We start from the raw sequence: 17,395 nt of genomic DNA, 5'->3' as shown, positions 1-17,395 counted from the left end.
ATCAATTAATTCCCAAGGATGGTAACATAGCTACTCTCTTCCTAGTGTCTGACATTATAAAATATTAACCTTGGGATCTATCAGCTACTATATGTTATGTCATGTAGAAGTGAAAAATGGAAGGGGCATGATTATAGAAAAAGAGAAAAGTATGAAGTTGATATGCAGAAAGGAGAAAGGGAATGTACAAGTCATTAAATATAATTGTTTCTAAATCTGAACTGCATTTCAGTTTATGAGTTTAATGTGACAACCACAGTCCTCATAAGAGATTTCATAGTTTGATTACACTACTTCACAATGGGCTTGTGCTATTTACAAGCAAACAATGTAAACAAATGCTATTGGAAATACCTGTGTATATAACATAAAACATATCATAATTTTAATACCTGTTACCCATTTAAAACTTGTAATCTCTCTGGCTTTCCATGGCTTATCAACAATGATCTCTACATGAGAGTAGATGTTTGAACCAAATGAAAAAATGTGTCATTATTCATTCATGCGTTCATATTGCTTTTTTAATGTTTATTTATTTTGAAAGAGAGAGAGAGAGAGACAGAGAGAAAATGAGAGAATGCAAGTGGAGGAGGGGCAGAGAGAGAGAGGGAGAGAGAATCCCAACCAGGCTCCATGCTTGCAGAGCCCAATGTGGGGCTCAATCTCAAGACCGTGAGATCATGACCTGAGCTGAAATCAAGAATTGGACACTTAACCAACTGAGCCACCCAGATGCTCCCATTTTGCTTTTAAATCTCTCAATTACATGGACAAATATTCGTCTACACTGGAATAAATCATTTTATTTATAATTTTCATACCCATATTAACTTTCAAATTATAAATATATTATGGATATTTATAAGTTAATATACATATGTGATACATGTAAAAATAGATAAGTATGTTACATTGCTTTATTAACTCAACTTTAATCTAAGAGCACTAGAATTCTTATAGGACTTGAGCACTAGAATTCTCATAGGACTTGTTTGAAAAGTTCCTTTCAAGTGTAATGATCTCTTTGTGTGATTCATAATTTTTTACTACTTTCCTAATACATTATTTTATTTTAGAAAGTGATGGTCACAATCTAAATTTATTCATTCACCATTAAATGTCAAAGGAAAATAAATGTTGACATATTGATCCATAGACACATTAATGGATATCACTAAAGCATAAACATTTACTGAAAAATTGTAATAACTATTTTGTATTTAGTTATATTTATACACAAATATATTTATTATACTTATTTATATTAGTTTAAAATACTTAAATATAGATTCTGCCATTTACTCTTATCACAGTATAAAATTAAATGTTTATTTCTAATGTTCCTTAAATTTAGAGAGAAATATATCCATGCTAAAAAGTACCCAGTTTTTCCATCAAAATAAGAAATGGACACACAAATACAAGAACAAAAAAGAATGGTCTCATGCATGCTAAACACATGAAATTCTAAGATAGATAACTAAACTATGATAAAATACTGTTTAAGTCATACAAAACACTTTGCACAGTGTCTGGCATAAATTTCTTTAAAAACGTAGCTAACACACAATTTAAAGTAATCCAACGGAAGGTGGATGCCTATTTGGGATGCCTAACAGCTCTTTAGCTACAGTACAACCCCCAAGAGAACATGTTTTAAATTAAATGCTGTCCATCAATGTGCTGTGGTCAGCACTGTGCTGTCAGTGCAGCAGAACTGACCCTGTTCACGTCAGGGTTCTGCCATCAAGGAGTTCTAGGCCCTCAAAGAATAGAATAAATCAAAAAGCTGTGTCACTGTGATTAACACAAGCTGATAGAGTTGGAAATCAAACTGTTTACAAAATTTATCGAAGCCAAATATGTGAAACACATTGTGTGTACTTGATGAAAGGACAAATGTGAATAAATAGGAGCTGCATTCTCAACAACAAATTTTTAACCAAATGAAAGATCAAAGTTTTACATCAAAAGGCAATAGATATAATAAATGCTGTCCAAACCAGAAAGGAGATGAAGTGTCCTGCACTAAGCAGAAAAATCAAACATGGCAAGAAAGGTTCCCTCTTCTGTCCACTTTGAGAGTGCACCCTTGCCCTAAATAAAGCTGGGTTGGGGAGGTAAAGCAGCTAACACTGTAGGGATCATAAAACCAACCAAAGCAACTAGATTTATTTTTTAAAGCTTTTTGGAACTTGCAATATTTTGTTTTTATTATTGACTTTCTTCAAAAGCATGTTAAAGATTGTTCCCTTCCCAAATCTGAAGCACTTTGTTTAAAAGACAACCATGAACTGTATATAGGACCGAATTTATTGCAGAGAAACATGTATCTGTCTTTCAAGAGCAGAATATAAGATTCCAATGGTGTGTTTTTTAAACATATTTCCTCTGGTAGTAAGTAAACTTAATTAAGGGAAAGCAGTTATCATCTCAAGAGGAGAAAGGGGAAGGAAGCGATAGAGACAGTTTGGTTGTTTTTGTTTTTGTAGAAAGTAGGAGAAATTGCCTATAAGATGTTGCTGTGTGTAGCATCAGGTCTCCTCTTTCTTATCTTTTCTTTTGTCCAAATTAGCTCAGTGCTGCCTTCTAGCTTTTGGAAATGGCTTTCACTTCTCATGTACTTCCCACGTTCTTGGCCTATAGACATCCAAGTACAAGCACCAGGTCCAGGCCTTGCTTGTAAGAGGTATCAGAGCAACTGCCAAATCCCCTTTCCTCACCTGACTTAGTTGCTGACTGATTCTGTTCCCCAGGAAAAATACCATCCTAACCAGGACTTTAAAATACATAAAGCCAATAACTCTTAATGTTTGTTTCCTTGAGCCTTTTCTCAAACTTCCACAGTTTTTTTTCTCTTTCAGAAACTGGTAATTCTATCAGCTTTAGCCTTGGTCTTATAAACTCTTATTCCAAATCTTCGCTTGCTCCGAAGTTTCTACAACCACATGCTCCTCTTTGGTTTAATACCCTCCACATGACAGCCAACACTGGATCTCCACTGCCCTGCCTGCTCTAATCCACTATTGCTAAATAATCTGAGGCTTGTGGAAATGTTTTTATATTTTCTTAATTGTATTCTTTCACTCCATCTGCTGCCAAGTCTACCCAGATATGTACAGGTAGCCCTAACAATCTGTATGCTACTGAGGAGCCACTAAATATGACACTTGTGTTTTCTATGTTTACTTATTAATTGTTATGGCTTCAATATTATAAGCCAGGCTAACAATCTTTTCTGCTCTGGCTTTTTGTGAACATCCTTCATTAAGGAATTTTATAGTCCCATTAATAAATCAAAATAAAATTTAATCAAAGATTTAAATGCTGTTGGAAACCATCTGTTTGGACTTAACTACCTATAATTTCAATGTGTGATTCTGAATGCTGAATAACAACAGTGTGTTGTGTGTAGGTTGTGTATGTTTGTATGTGTGCATGCATGTGTGTGTGTGTGACATTGCGACCTTCTCAACTTCAAAGTAATAAAAGCAAATGTGGACCACACCAGGAGGGAATATTTGGAAAGGAGTGTCTATTTAAATAATGTTTATTCATCCAATTTTTCCCTAGAATTCTGTTAAAACCTTTCCATTGCTGTTCCTTGGTTTGCTGTGTCTCATACAAATAAAAAATATATGTATATAATGTGTAGTTTCAGGCTATAGCTGTGTGTTAATGCTGTGTTAGTGCTGTGAGTCTGTTGGAAGCAGATGGCAATAAAATCTAAAACCAGAAGAGATGACTTAGAATCAAAACAATAAAGGCCATAGTTTACTTTTAGAAAAAAAATCTTCAAATGTTTACATATGTAGATAGGCACACACATACAAGATCACCTGCAAAATAAAAAATTAAATAGTCATTCAGGAAATTATCACTGTGACGTGTTTTTGCTCTTCCTTTCTAATTTTCAAAATAACTATTCAATAACTATTCAAACAGAGATGATAAGTGCCAGAAGATACCATCCGTGAATGTATACTACAACAGTTAAGAATATAATACAGCTTTTACAGTTGATCAGATAATTATAATATCCTTTAAAGCAGTATTGCAAGAATGTTAATATGAACAGAGTGACTGTCAAACAAAGGCAAAACATATCAAAAAAAGTGTATGCAAACAATGCATTCCAAAGAAAAATCAAAAGTGGTATAGTGGTATTATCTTAAAATGGCAAATCTTATAAATTAACAGCTGAATTTGTACTTTTTGGCAAGAAACCTAAGAATTTCTTCTGGATTATAATCCATTACCTACCCACATGTACTTAAGAAAAGAAAGAATCAACCTACAAACAACATGGTTTGAACTGCCCAGGTACCCACATACATGGATTTTTTTTCAGTACAGAATATTGTAAATGTTTTCTTTTCCTTTAGATTTTTTCCAAAAGTTCATTTATTTAGAGAGAGAGAGAGAGAGTGCACATGAGCGAGTATGGGAGGGGAGAGAGATAGAGAGTGAGTGAGAGAGAGAGAGAGAGAGAGAGAGAGAGAGAGAGGATCCCAAGCAGGCTCCCCAGAGTCAGTGCAGAGCCTGACATGGGGCTCGAGCCCATGAAGTGTGAGATCATGACCTGAGCCGAAACCAAGAGTCAGATGCTTAACCCACTAAGCCACCCAGATGCCCCTTCCTTTTGATTTTCTTAACATTTTTTATATAGTACTATGTAATATATGTAACATCCAAAATACGCGCGCATCAAATTTATGTTATCAGTAAGGCTTCCAGTCAACACTAGGATCTTAGTAGTTAAGTTTTGGGGAGTCAGAAGTTATGGGTGGATTTTCGTCTGTACAGGGCATCAGTGCCCCTAACTCCGTGTCATTCAAGGGTCAACTACATATCCTCAGCTTCCATCTTCTCTCTTTTTTCACTGAGATATGCCAATTTCCTTCTGCCTTTGGGTCTTTGCACTCTGCCAGACCCCCTAAAATGATAATAAATAGTGCATATGAGTATAAACCTTTAATTAAGGAGAACATGAGAAGACCATTAGGATAGGTAAAAAGGGAAAAAATTTCTTGAGAGACAGAGAGAAAGAAAGAAAGAAAAGAAGGAAAGAAAAGAAAAGAAAAGGAAAGGAAAGGAAAGGAAAGGAAAGGAAAGGAAAGGAAAGGAAAGGAAAGGAAAGAAATGAAGAAAGAAAGAAAGAAAGAAAGCAAGCAAGCAAGCAAGCAAGCAATAACAGTAACCAACAAAGAATGCCTGAGAAAAACTTGTCATTGAGTTTGCAAGGTGGATATAATCCAGAAGGAGTAAGTTGGTCTGGCAGAAACCCAGAAAGTTTTTGTATCACAACTGCCAGATACTAAAGAAAGTGGGATTGACCTGAGACAGAAAACATGAAGATGTACTGCATGGAAAAGCTGACTGGCCCTATTCTTCTCCTCAACCAGAATGCAAGATTTCCTCAGAGACAAAATAATGTGAGAGAGAAGTTCTACTGAGAAGATTAATATTTCTCAGGCAAAGGTCTGTCATTTCTGGAATTTGGGGACAATCTGCACAGAGGCTGGTTCCCCAACTAAGCACATGGAAGTGAGACCCATGCAGAAGCCAGTCTCACCCAGAAGGGAGAGCTCCCAAGCAAGAGTTTTCCAGCAAACAGAAAATTTAGGGGGAAACCCTAGGAAGTTTCCTCAAAGAAATTTTAAAAATAATCAATTCATACAACAAGAATAGTGTATTAATGAAAAGAGAACAACAACAACAACAACAAAAAAAAAAAACTCCTGAAAATTTACAGAAATTATGAATCAAATAGTACTTTAAAATAAATAGAAACCAATTTTGACAAAAATATGGAAATGAGAGAAATAAATGGAAACCAGAGATGATCTCACCAATTAGTCCAAAGTAAGAACTAATAAGCATTCCATAAGGAAAGAATAGTAAATCAAAACAATATCTGAGAAACCAGATGTGATCTTGGCTCACTTCTCATCAAGTTGTAATTTGGATTCTCATTCTCTTTTCCATCTCTCTCAACATTTCATGACTGGAATGCATATTCTTCAATGATCTACTTTATATTAACTAAATAGATACTCTCTACCAAATGTCCCCACATTTAAAAACCACATTATTAAACATTTTTCTTCTGAAAATATTATATATATATTCAATATATTTATTCAGTATACATTCGATATATAACTGCATGTGCTATATGAGAAACATTTTATATAAAAATTCTATATAATTATATCTATATTTTTTTCAAAAATACATATTTTTATAAATTAATGCAATTTAAAATATTAATAACAATTAATTATTTCAATGTGCAGTCTTGAGTAGCTCATTAAAGAAAATCAATTAGGCATATCAGATGGTGGATGCTGAAGTTCCATGCTTTTTTGTGGTCTGTTGAACTTGAAGCCTTCCCCTCCACTTACTCCTATGATTCATTACTCTTTGCTATTCTTGGTTCTCTAATCCTCCTTCACAGGGATATTCCTCCTAAAAGTTTCTATATATAATATGTATGTGTGTAAATACATATACAAGCATATATATTTGTATGCTTTATTTAAAATAATAATCTTAAAAACTTTATGACGTGAAGGTAGATGTCAATGCTTTAATAATATTGTAAGGCCCTATTGAGAAATAGGAAAGAAAAGGAAAAAAAAAAGATTATAGCAAACCATTATTAAGCTTCAATACCCCTGGGGGCTGTCAGTGGAAGCCTCTTTCCACATGTGTGTGCATGCAGAACTCATTTGTATGTAATACAATCACAGAATGTTTCCACTTTTAAAATATTAAAATTTAATATCTGAATGCAATTAAAGGAGATAACTAAGGTAAAAACTTTTCTGAGTATCCTTCCACAAAATATGGTAACTTCTGTAAAGGAAACTTCTAATATTAAAAAGGAAGCAACACTAAGATATTGACCAAACTATTTTTTGGACTCCATGTTTATATTTCATACCTCAGTACTAATTGTAAGGTATGAAAATTGAGAAAATTATCATTTATAATTCTTCCCAACTTCCCATCTCTTGCCTTCCAATACTTTGTTTGGAAGTTTATCATGATTTCTATGCTGTCAAATTTGAAACATTTAAATTGTTCTCTAATGGGATTTCCCCCTAAATTTTAAAGTTGTTCATATACTACCAGCCATTTTAACACAATTAAGTTTGAACAACCTGAGGTAGATTGCATTTTATTTTTAAGCAATATTTTTCCCTTCAGAAGGGCACATGAATGCAGAGTTTTATAAAAATCGTTATTAATTTTTTCGGTTGTGAAATATACTCACAGAAAAATACTGAAATTATAAATTGTAATAAATGGAGTCAATGTTCTTATAACCACATCAAAAAATACACCATACCTCTTATTCCAGACTTCTTTCTCTTTCTGGAGCTACCACTGTAGTGACAAGAATGATAAACATTTATTAATTTTTTTATATTCTGCAATTTACATATATATCCATAATATAATATTTATTCTTCTGTTTTTGAATTGTATACAGAACAGATTGACTCAAACTATATTGCTTTGTGTCTTGCTTCTTTCACTGAAACTCATGACTGAGAGATTTATCCGTGTTGTTTTGTGAAGTGGTGGTTTGTTTCCACTGCAGTTCTGCATTCTATTGTATGATGCACAACTTACTCAACCACTCCGCTTCCGATGGGCACTTTTGGTGATTCTAGTTTTTATCTATCATGTGCCGGGCTGCTGTGAACTTTCTTCCAGATCTATCCTGGTATCCTGATTGGGTTAGAGATCTGCATTACTTTCACTGAACTAGAAATGCGGAACTGCTGACCAGGGTAGCTGTACAGATTTACACATCCAAAGAGAAATGTACCAGCGATTCTGTCACTCCACATCCTTGTAACTACACAGAATTGATTTTCCTGGTTACAAATGAAGTTTAACAGCTTTTTAATTAATTCATTGGCTATTTGAATTTTTTTTCTATGCAAGATGCCACTTTTCCACTTGGTCATCTTTTACTGTTCAAAAAATAACAATTAGTTGAACTAATTACTTCCTATCTTTTTAGATTTCTAATATAGAAATATTTTTAAACAGTTAATTCATAAGGGTTATTTAGTTCCAGTCATAAACAAGACTGATGTAAATAACCTTCAGGAGAAAAATCTTCTCTTAAACTAAATGCTCTGAAATTTCACAATGACCGGTCACAGCATAGGTTTTTTGTGCAAGGTATTTGGTGAAATACTTCATTCTGAAGGCTCATATCCTTGTATTCTAATATAGTTGTTCCATATTATTTTCAGATTCCATATTTAAAATCTGGTCTATTCACTAAAATTTATTTGTAGCCTCCAAATCAATACGTGAGCTTTTTTGTGGTTATTCATGGACATGCACAGAGTGGCAAAATCTTGAGTTTCTGGGCACAAACACTCCCAGCTTAAGTCATGCAGAGCAAAACTCTGGGTTCTTGTTCTCAGACTGTAAGGAAGTACTCTTTTGTCAGTTTTTTTAGTGCCATGTTTTTCACATTTTTGTACTTTTTCTTGGTGATTATTTGCTTAAAAAGTCTCCCAAGCATAAAGCTAAAGTGCTGTCTGGTGTTCTTAAGTGCAAGGCTGTGATATGGTTTATGGAAAAAATACATGTGTTCAATAAACTTCACTCATTCTTGAGTTATAGTGCTGTTGGCTAGGAATTCAATGTTAATGAATCAATGAAGTACATTTGAAAAAAAAAGTAAAAAGAAATTCACCAATCAATAAGACCATTTCAGAAAGTGCTAAAGTAACATCTACAATGCGTGATTAAGCTATGGAAAAGATAAGAAAGTGGCTAAATTTGTGAATTCATAAGGTGATGACTCATTTTTTAAAGAGTGTAGTGGATAGCATTATTGTGAAGCTAAAATTTATGGTCACAATATCCAGGATCAGGAAAACGTTCAACTCTTCTCCGATAGTGCCAGTTGCCTTGGACATTTCAAAAGGTGACACAACATGAAAAATGTTAAACCTGCAGGTAAGGGAAGTTCTGCAAGTCAAAAGACTGGAAGAGTCTTTAAAGAACCTGTTGAGAGTCATACAGGAAAGGATTTTATGGAAGAGCAGGTTTTCAACAATGAAGACACCTAACACAAATGGCGTTTCAGTTGATAAAAATGTTGTTACTATAGGTGTTCCCCCAGGAGCAAAAGTTCAGTATTCACTAATTCAGTGCCTGTGGTAATTGTCTAGAACATACAATGGCAGATGAGAATCAACTACATGTGTGGCAGAAGTTCCAGCAAAAACTAAACTTTACAATTCTCCTTCCAGGTTGAGCAAGATATATCATCATCACACACTAATGCTATTAATTAGGAAAACCACAACAAAGGAAATAAAAAGTATTTAAGCATTCTATCTATGGATAGAAGAGATCTTTACTTGCTCTAATTCAGGAAAAGACTGACTTAAACAAGGTTGTGCAGAAGATGGAGATCAAAAGAGAAAGGATAGAACTTCTCTATCAAGAGACCTTAGAGAGATGTGGACAAACTTGGGTATTTCAGGACACTGTCTATACAGTGATAAGCGTCAATAAACCAAGTTCTCATGAATCTGTCACTGAGCTCAAACTTGTCCATGCATCCAACGCATTGTAAGCCAATGCTGAGTTACCAGTTTTGAAGCAAAGAAAGCTTTATTATTAGAAGGGCAGTCCAACAAGAAGGCAGGAGATCAGTCCCAAAGCTGCCTTGCGCCACTGAGTCTAGGGACAGCTTATATACATGAGAGTAAGGCAAGAGGTTTCTTGAACTCCTTGATGGGGGGAGCCTTGAAACAATCTGGAGGTGTACATTCAATGGCAATGAGGTGCTACTTGGGAGCTGGTATGATCAGATACGTATTAGGTTTCTACAATCAGAGGGAAAATGGAGTAGGAGACAAAAAAGGCAAAATTAATGATTGATCAAGCATGAGGTTAAGCGGTGCATAAGACATAATTAAATAGGGAAGAAAACAGAACATGGAGATAAGTTAATAATGCAACTAATACAACTCTAGTCCTGCTTATACTTTCAAAACAGGTCCAAGAACCAAGAGTCCAACTTCAAATCCATAAATGATTGGAATCAATACATGGAAGGATCAATGACTTAGGAACTAGCTCATTATCCTGGTGGCACATGTGAATTGGCATGTTTGCTATCGCATAGCAGCCTACAGCAAGGAAGATTTCTGCTGCCTCTTGCTGGGGAAAAACAATTTGAGTCCACTGAGAGGGAGGTGGATGGGTGTCAACAGAGTATTTGAGGGAACTGAGCAGTTAGCCTGGGAAAAGGAGCCTTAGGAGGCACATGAAAGATCTTAAAGTATAGGGACATGTGGCACACTGTATGTCTAACATTTATTTTTATCTCTTAAGAGGGTAGAACTAGAAACAATGGTTGAAAAGTTGTATTAATGTTGAACACATATATACATTCAGTAATGACACTGGATGCCTTGAGGCATTCTGTGTTTCCCTTCACTGCCATGATTAATCAAAAATAGAACCGTGCTTTGTCAGGGAGGCTGTGCAGGGAATTTTCCTTTGGGCAGAAGGATTTGCCTGATGTTCAAGATCCTCCTAGCTCTAATTCTCCAGAACAGTGCATATTACTCTCATTATGAAATGTATTAATACAAGTCAGTAAATAAATAGATAATAAACAATGTGAGCAGGCAGGAAAATTGTCAATTAGGTAAATATGACCTTTAATAAAACCCACTTGCTTTATATAAATAATTTGCCACGGGATCTTGCTACATTGTTTGGAATGAAGAAATAACCCCTCTTTTAAATGCTTCAGTAGAGAATTATAAAGCAAAGGAGAATTGAACAGTGTATAGCAAAGTAACCACAGGGGTAATTGGTAGAAAGAAAGGATGGATGCACAGGATTAATTAAATTACAAATGCAATCACCTCAGGGGAAACTAAACACAGGCTACAGAACAAATAGTCATTCATCAATAATTGCATTTAATTAGTCATTCTACAAGTTGAAAGGATTGGTCCTCTGGAGTTAAACAGAACTGCATCAATATACTGGTACCACCATTTCTGGTTTTCTATCCTCATCTCTAAGAGTGACAACATCTCTAGGCCTTGTTTTTCTCATTTTTAAAAACAAATAATAACTCACGGAATTACTATAGAGATTACATCAGAAAATTAATGTAAAGATCTTAGCATAGTACCAAAAACAGTAGCAACATAATAATAACACTGTCATCATTATATCAGGTTGCAGACAACAGAAATGATTTTATTGAAAAGATAGCGTAAGAGTAGGTTCTTGAAAAAGGCTAAGTATTAGAAATGAAATGGTGGTAAGGGAATATTCCTGGGGACCAAAATACCACGGGGGCGGGGGGGAAATCATGGATATAGTATGTAAGACAAGACATGGTTTGACTGCTAATCTGATGACCAATTCTATGAAAGTAAAATGAATGAAAACCCAGTTTTCCTATTGTTCAGATAAAAAAAAGGATTTGTTATCTTTACTGACTCATCTCATTCTCTAATACCCCACATTTGTTCAATCAGCAAGTCTTGTCTGGTTATCTTTAATTTTTTTTTATTTTAATTTAAAATATATTTTTAAAACTTTGACTACCTGTCATCACCACCATGACTGCCACCATTTGGTCAAAGAAATCATCATTTCCCACTTTATGCACTTTTTGAAATAAATTAGGCTAAGAGAAAAACTGATCCCAAACTTACAAATCAAAAGGGAGTTCAGGGGCACCTGGCTGGCTCAGTCAGAAGAGCATGTGACTCCTGATCTTGGGGTTATGTGTTAGAGCCCCATGTTGAGTGTAGACATTACTTAAGTAAATAAAACTTAAAATAAATAAAATAAAATAATAATTAAATAATAAAAAGGAGTTCAGGACCTCCTTTCCATGTCATACAGGAGTACTGTTGAATGTGCCTACATGAGAAATATTTAGTGTTGACAAAGATGGCCTTAGGTTCCTGTTAGCGTGACTAACATTAGACAGGCTTCTCCCTGAGTCATGGGCCCTAACCCTCCTTTTCAGAGAGCACATACTTCAGAAAAGCTGTCATTGTAAATTCCTTCTCAGTCTGCTTTGTGATGTATATAAAATATTTTTAGCCAGTTTATGACCCAGGAATATTTTTCTCAAAGGAGCCATTCTTTTGAAATGTAAATTAAGGGAAGATACAGCCTCTTTCTCCCAAGTCTCTGTGAAAGGGTATCAGCCTAACTTCAGTGATGTCAAATAACAAAAACAGCAGGCCTAATTACAAAGAAAAACATTTGAAAACTCAGGAATACTCAATGTGCCACACATATTCCATTGATCAATCCCCCCCTAACATCTTCCAGTATTTTTCCACTCATTCACCTCAGAATTAAAAATTCTCCTGCCTTTTGTTTCAGTGGAACTAAGTTCAGACTTCAGTTCTGGCTCTCTATCCTACTGCAATAGGCTTAAATAAAGTTTTCTCTGCCTGTTTAACTAGGGTGCAAATTTTGTTTTGCCATTCTCCAGGAGAATGTACATGTCTTTGATATTTATTATACAGCTCAGACATTATGAAGACACATACAGACTTGTAGATTTCTGATAGAAGATGACCTTAAAGATTCATAAAGCTTCTGAAATAATAATACTCTCAATACGTTTTTGAAAAAAATCATTGTAATATCTAAAACACATGTCTGGTAAAATGCTCACAAAACTAGTAATAGAAGAGAATTTCCTAAATCTAATAAAGGCATATACAAAAATCCTATAGCTATCATTGTACTTAATGATGAAAGACTGAATTGTCCGTAATAATGGAAAGAAGACAAGGATGCCTGCTGTCACCACTTGTATATAATATTGTACTGAAGGTTTAGCCAATGCAATGAGACAAGGAAAAAAAAAAAAGAAATAAAAAGTCATCAAAATTAGAAAGATGTAAAACTGTCTTTATTTAAAGAAGACAAAATTGTCAAGGTCGAAAATCCTATGGAATCTTGGAATTAACTACTGGACTAATAAGCAACTTTAGCAGGGTTACAAAATTCAAGATCTGTGTTCTAAAATTAACAGTATTTCAGGGGTGCCTGGGTGGCTCAGTTGATTAAGCGTCCAACTTCAGCTCAGGTCATGATCTTATCAAATTGTGTTGATAGCTCTGAGCCTGGAGCCTGCTTCAGATTCTGTGTCTCCCTCTCACTCTGCCCCTTCCCCACTGACACTCTGTCTCTCTGTCTCTGTCCCTGTCTCTCTCCAAAATAAACATTAAAAAATTAAAAATAAATAGATGAATAAAATCAACAGTACTTCTATGTAGTAGTAACAGGCAGGTAGAAATTTTAAAATATTGTTTACAATAATATTAAAAATATATAGGGACAGATCTTCCACAAGACATGAAAGACCTGTACACTGAAAACTCTAAAACTTTGCTAAGAGGAATTGAAGATGACATAAATAAATGGAGATAAATACCATGTTCATGGGACAAAAAAATCAATATTGTTAAGAAAGCAGTTCTCTCCAAATTGACCTATAATTTCAATGCAATCTCAATAAATATTGCACCAGGCTTTTTATTTTCTTTCTTCCCAGAAGTTGACAAATGCATTATAAATATCTAACAAATGCAAAGGGACTAGAATGCCATAATAACTTTGAAAAAAAATGTGGACTCCTATTATCTTTAGCTCTTGATATTTCCTTCCCTTGTCTCTTTGATCATATCTTCTACCCCATCGTAGTCTTCTCTTTCTGTAACTCCTATGTAACATGTGTTAAATATAGAAAAGCCTCAAGACTCCACCAAAAAATTATTGGAAGTAATAAAATGAAATCAGTAAATTTGCACCATACAAAATTAACATACACAAACTGGCTGTGTTTCTATACACCAATGACAAAGTAGCAGAAAGTGAAGTTAAAACAAAACAAAACAATTCCATTCACAATTTCACCAAAAAGAATAAAGTACCTAGGAATAAACTTAACCATAAATTATAAAATTTTAATGAACAAAATTGAAAACAGCACAGACAGAAAAACATGTCATGCTTGATTAGAGAATTAACCCAAAGCAATCTACAGATTCAATGTAATCCCTATCAAAATACCATAGCATTTTTCATGGAACTAGAGAATAATACCAAAATAATACTAAAACATATATGGAACCACAAAAGACCCCAAAAGCCAAAGAAATCTTGAAAAAGAAGAACAAAGCTGGAGGTATCACAATCCCAGGTTTCAAGATAAAACTATAGTAACCCAAACAGTATGGTACCAACACAAAAAAAGACACATTGATCACTGGAACAGAAGAGAGAACCCAGAAATAAACCCACACTTACATGGTCAAATAATCTATGACAAAAAGGCAAAAACATACAAGAGGGAAAAGGAAGTCTCTTCTACAAATGGTGCTGGGAGAACTGGGGAGCTACATGCAAAATAATAAAACTGCATCACCTCCTTACACCAAACACAAAAATAAAATCAAAATGGATTAAAGACCTAAATGTGAGACTGGAAACCATAAAACTCAAAGCAGAATGCATAGGTAGTCATCTCTTTGACATTGGCTATAGAAACATTTTTCTAGATATGTCTCCTGAGGCAAGGGGGGGGGGAAGCAAAAATAAACTACTGGAGCTATCCCAAAATAAAAAACTTTTTTACAACAAGGGAAACCATCACCAAAACATAAAGACAATCTGTTGAATGGGAGAAGATACTTGCAAATGATATATCTGATAATTGGTTAAATACACAAAATAGATAAAGAACTTATACAACTCAACACCAACAAAACAAAACAAAACAAAACAAATGATCCAATTAAAAAATGGGCAGAGGACCTGAGTAGACAATTTTTCAAAGAAGAGCTACATATGGCCACCAGACACATGAAAAGATGCTCAACATCATTCATCATTAGGAAAACGCAAATCAAAACTACAAGGACATCTCACCTTACACCTGTCAAAATGTCTAGTATCAAGAAGACAAGAAATAACAAGTGTTGGCAAGGATGTGGATAAAAAGCACCCTGGTACACTATTGGTGGGAACACAAACTGGTGTAGCCACTGTGGAAAACAATATGGGGTTTCTTCAAAATATTAAAAATAGGAATACCACATGATGCAGTAATTCCACTATTGGGTATTTATCCAAAGAAAATGAAAACACTAATCTGAAAAAATATATGCACCTCTATGTTTATTGCAACATTATTTATAATAGTTAAGATGTTTCTACATCTTGATATCTATATATCTATATCTATATCCATACCTATATCCATATCTATATATCTATACACAATAAAATATTACTCAGCCATAGGAAAGAATGAGACCTTTCCATTTGCAACAACATGGATGGACCTTGAGGGTATTATGCTAAGTGACATAAGTCTGACAGAGAAAGACAAACGCCACTTCATTTCACTTAAATGTGGTTTCTAAAAAACAAAACAAATGAAGGAACAAACAAATGAACAAACAAAAGGCAGAAACAGATTCATAAATATGGAGAACAAACTGATGGTTGCCAAAACAGAGGGTGGGGATGGGCAAAAGGGGGTGAACGGGAGTGAGGAACAGACTTCCAGTTATGGGGTGAATGTTACAGGAATGAAAGGTACAGCACAGGGAATATTGTCAATGCCTTGTAACAGCATTGTGTGGTGACAGATGGTAGATACACTTGTGAGTACCTGAAACTAATGTAATATTGTGTGTCAGTTATATCTGGATTAAAAAAAAAGGGAAAAAAAGAAAGTATTCAGCAGGAAATCATGTATGTACATAAATAACAATCGAGGAAGAAGAAATACTTTTGGGTGGTAAGAATATAGGTGATTCTCAGTTTAATCATTATAGCTTTCTATAATTTGAAATTTCTGTATGATGATCAAATAATGCTTTTATAGGGGAAAAAACATAAAAAGTGCAGTAACTGATGTCTAGAGCTCAAAATGATGCCACGAATTAGTCAGTATTTCTCATCAACATGCCAAGATGCTATTGATTTCCTCATCCTGCCAACTGTCTAACTAATTTAATATTGTTGGGTGCTTTATGCCCACACTTTATTCACGAGACATTGGTTAATTTTCTCAGTGAACTCTGTGTCCTTGATGCTTCCTAAGTTCTAAATTGCAAAAGAGCTTGTTTTAGACAAGAATTTAGAACTTTAGAATTAGACAAGAACTAGGTCTCTGATCTCCTGACACTATGATGCAGATTTTGAATTAAATTCAGGGAAAGTGAGGAAGTATGGATAACAATGATAATATTTTTATAAAATAATGAAATAAAAATTTATTTTTGTCCAAGAATTGAGTTGAGAAGAGGCCCAGGAGATTTGGCAGGTAGAAAGTAAGAATTTTTTTTTTTATACACATTAATATAATTCTTAGAGAAAAAAAATGAAAATAAGACACTCAAATAAAAGTTAAGGAACAGACATATATAATTTTAAAATATTCTGCAATCTGGATATTTCAAGTGGACTTTTAGTTTGGATCTAATTTTCTATTCTGTAGATTATTACTTCACAAACTCTGCAATCTAGGATCTTTTTTTTGTGTGTTGTTTAAGTTTCAACCCATAGTGGACTGATACTTTTAAAAATATAATAAATTACTACAAAAATGACCACATGCCTATGTATCATGACAATGTTAGTTACAATAACAGTTTCCAAATATTTACTCTCACTTTATAAACTCATCATGTGAGCCAGTAACAAACAGCTCATGGACCATGGTAGTCCATGACCAGCCTTCCAGCAATACTGTCCTCAAAAGCTCTAGGCATTCTTCCTTCCTTAAATGTATATAAATCTCCCTAATAATCTACACACTAAGTTTTAAAATAGCAAATTCAAAGACTATATGCATTTTAAGCAATCCATCCATAAAAAGAAAAATCCATTTGTGTCTGATACGAATCCCCAGCTTTAGAAATCCTACATAAATACATTCACATGAGTTGGAGTTATTGCTGGTTGTGGTTTACTGGTTGTGGATTAAGAATTAAATAATGCAAGTCCAGAGAAATACCTTCTCTGGGTAAATATTAGCAAATTCTATTCTCTGTAGTCACTGCACACGGTAAAATAAAAACTGCATGAGTAATAGTTTTCCTTTATGATACATTTAGTCATGATCTCAGGCAATAAAAACAAGTAACCTTTTAAAGACTTACATGATTCCTAAAAGTATCTAAAAGCCATATACCTCCTAAGCAACTCTGTATGTATGTATGTATTATGTATGTATATATGTCTCTATCTTTCACCTATCTATATTCATGTTTTTAGCTAAATGTACCATATACACACATAGTATATGCACACATATTTGTCTCTGGAGGAT

The sequence above is a fragment of the Leopardus geoffroyi genome, chromosome D2, assembly GCF_018350155.1.
Source record: "Leopardus geoffroyi isolate Oge1 chromosome D2, O.geoffroyi_Oge1_pat1.0, whole genome shotgun sequence".
NCBI lineage: Eukaryota > Metazoa > Chordata > Mammalia > Carnivora > Felidae > Leopardus > Leopardus geoffroyi.
Note: the sequence above shows the minus strand (reverse complement) of the source record.